This window comes from Chiroxiphia lanceolata, chromosome 5 (assembly GCF_009829145.1).
Source record: "Chiroxiphia lanceolata isolate bChiLan1 chromosome 5, bChiLan1.pri, whole genome shotgun sequence".
Taxonomy (NCBI): Eukaryota; Metazoa; Chordata; class Aves; order Passeriformes; family Pipridae; genus Chiroxiphia; species Chiroxiphia lanceolata.
This window is the reverse complement of record NC_045641.1, coordinates 47,064,173-47,067,493: the sequence shown is the minus strand read 5'-3', so window position 1 is coordinate 47,067,493 and position 3,321 is coordinate 47,064,173. Positions and strand designations below refer to the sequence as shown.

Genomic DNA, 3,321 nt, shown 5'->3' with positions numbered 1-3,321 from the left:
TGCTGTGGCATTCAGACTTTAGGTGAGCTGGTAAATGAGAAAAAGCCTAATCTATTTCATTTTAAGATTATCAATTATTCAAATACCTACAAAGAGTCTTCATTTTCCCTACATACCTAAAATGAGAACCCGCGTTGATTGCTCCCCTGTGGGGGGCAGGTAAATGCTGGTGAGCTCTGTTTGCAGTTTGAGCCTACAGCATCTGTGTTAACCCAGGGTGAGAGGCTGGGAGTGCATGGTTGATGTGGTGCTGGGGCTGGCTAACCAGCCAGCTGGGGAAGCTGGGACATCAGTTCAATTTTAGCATCATGCCAAGGTGCCCTCCTGCATTTGTATGGAACTCTGTTGCACCCCACAGAGAACCTTGCCTATGCCTGCCTGCTCTCTACTGTGATGGTGTGCTTCGGCTTTTGGAGAACTGCTTAAAAGAAAGGTCTTCCAGGTTCCTTCTAAACACCTTTCCCCCTGTGTTGAAAGTCAATTATTACAAAGCATCTATCTTATCACTTAGAAAAATTAATTTATGAATACAAAAATAGAAAGAGCTGGCAATCTGATTAAAAACTCAGCAGAAGAAAGTATATGTAACACCTTACCCCTTCTATGCATTTATGGTAGTTATATTGCAGCATCTATGACTGATGGGATCTGGTAAGCTCATGTTCTGGTCTGAGACACCTGTGTCAAGAAAGAAAGGGAAGTTTTTTCCCTATTTCAGAACGACATTGCTTTAAACTAGCAAATCTTCAGGGCTGACCTTACTTTTAGGGGAAAAAAATTGCCTACTCCTAAGTGAGACAGACAAAGATGAAATCTAGCAGAAGAGCTGATATTTCAAGACATCCCTTGCTTTAAGCTATCTCCAAGAAAAATGAAGCTTAAATGCAAGAGTGATGTAGGCACTTTAGAAATCCCTGTACAAAAAGGGATAGACACTCAGAGATATGTATGGTTATATGTACCCATTTCAGAATGTATCCACCTAATGACACTGCCCAGCATTTGGGAAGAATGGATCTCATGTTTAAGAATGACACAGATAATAAAAATTTAAAACATTCGCAAGCAGAAAAAATCTATAGACAGAGAAGCATTTTACCAGGGTTATTTTCTTTCCTGAAAGCACCATGTCTGCAGCTAGTGGTTGAATGCATGCACAAATTAAGTTTACAGATTTCATATAGCAATTTATTCTGGTTGAATGTAATAGCAGTAATTTTTCATGCAAGTCAGCAAAATACAATCCATAAAGGAAAAAGTACTGCCATTATTTTAAACTCTATTGTTCTTATTCAATTGAAATGTGAATTGAAGCTAAATAATTTACTGTGTAAATTTCATTTTTAATTTTATGCCATTCCAAAAGAAGAGAGTGAATGAGAGTATGACAGGGAAGCTTCAAAGCTCTAAATCCTTGTATACTGATGTCTCCACAGTAAAATAATCTAAGGAGCATGCTGCAGCAAAAATGATTGCTGGGATCTATAATAGGATTGTTTTAACTCAATAGTGTTTTATAATTTTTTGATTCACTCCGAGTTTTTGACAGCTTGCCTAGTTGCAGTTTTTATCTGATCATCTTTGCATTAATAATACATTACAATAAGTTTCATGGAAAAGTGGCCATTTTTTTCTCACTGAATACTTTACTTTTGCCAGCAAAATATTGACTTGGGTTTATAATCAATTCCTGTTTGGCTTGATCATGCTTAGCATGAAGCTAAAATATTTGCTGCTAGACAGATGCCAATAGAAATGTCATCATTGCCATATTATAACAAATTCGTTCAGTTGCTAAATAATCTGCCTCGCAGGTTGCAATATATATCGGACTGAAGCCCAGAGCTTCAGAGACACTAGGATATGAGTAGTTGTACTTACCTGAGGCTCCCATTCCCCTGTTTCAGAAAAACTTCCTCCCAGCAACAGCATCCATTTCCATACAGTCATCCTCTGAGTCACCTGTGGTTTGCTCACTGACTAGATTCAATCAAGGCAAAAATACTGAATAAAAGAAAATATGTCAAAAATTATTTTATTTGCCTTCCCCCATCTTCTGAGGCATGAATGAAAATAGACTTTCAAGTAAAAAAAACCCCAAACACTAGAAAAAGGACTTATTTCTCAAGAGACATTTCAGAAAAAAAAATTCAGCTAGGTGCAACTCATGTATCCTTATCTTCCTTCATAATTATAATATTTACATACAGATTAATTATGCTTCATTGGTATCAGGAAACAGAATAGTCTGAGAAATACTACTGTTTAACCTAACTCAGTTAACTTACTTCCTAAAGACTTAATTCAAGCTATCTCTTCCTTTGTATTGGCATGCCATCTCAAAAGCCCCATCCTGTTCTGGCACATCAGTCCCTGACTCTGAGTTTCCCCTCTGCAGTAACAGAGCCAGAAGTCATGTAGTTCTCTCTTTCCACCTTCTAAGTTGAAAGCACAGCACTTGGAAGAGTCTGAGATTGGCACTGAGCCAAAGATCTGCACTGTTGGCAAGAGATTACTTTGCCACATCACCTGACCAGAAAAGGCAAGCATGCACACCTCTAGAAACTCCATCATGATGATGGGTAGCATATACTCTCCAAACAGGAGAAACCTTGCTGCATCCTCAGCTACTTCCATTGTTAGTAGTGGTAGCGAGAGTGATCTTTTTCAAGCCCCAGGACGATGACTGCAGAGAGTGAGAACATACCTGGAGAATATGAATGTTGGAGTCTGGCTTAAACAAAGTTGTGCTGAGGTCCATCTTTCTGAAAGGCAAAACAAGCATGCACAAGCAGCACAGGAACAGAACAAATGGTGAACACCCTACCTGATCCCCACAATACTGTCTTTCCTGCTATAGATCTCACTTGACATGTTTGAATGCTCTGATGCTTTGTAACCCTGGGGGGGATCTGCAATTGATATAATGTGTTGTTCAGTTCATGCCCAACTTAGATATTCAAAAAGAGTTAGGAAATTAAAAACAGGCATGTGCAGGCATTGCAAACTAACAGATTTTGTGGGTCAAGGCATGCCTTACAATTTCATAGAGTCACTCCTGATGTCCAGACATTATTTGTTATTAACTATTACTTTCAGTGTGATCTGTTAAAAAAAAGAAAAAAGAGTTTATATTTAAACACAATTACACATTATATTTAGTGCTTAATATAGTAAATTTCTTCTCTCCCCCAGGCAACAGGCAATTACAATTGCTCTGAGAAATAAAATATATGTGAGCCACTAAACTATGCAGGCCCTTTAAAGCACTGCATACCTCTATAGTGTCCCAGTAGCAGTGACACTGCAAATTGTAACATA

At 38.3% G+C, this 3,321-nt stretch overlaps 1 long non-coding RNA gene across 1 annotated transcript; it reads right to left on the bottom strand.

Annotated features, from left to right (window-relative positions):
• Positions 1 to 595: 595 nt before the first annotated feature.
• LOC116787175 lies at positions 596 to 2,768 on the bottom strand. Its single transcript, XR_004357200.1, has 3 exons — positions 2,708 to 2,768; positions 1,882 to 2,004; positions 596 to 678 (listed from the first exon to the last, which is right to left on the bottom strand). It is a non-coding gene; the product is annotated as an uncharacterized LOC116787175 (long non-coding RNA).
• Positions 2,769 to 3,321: the final 553 nt, after the last annotated feature.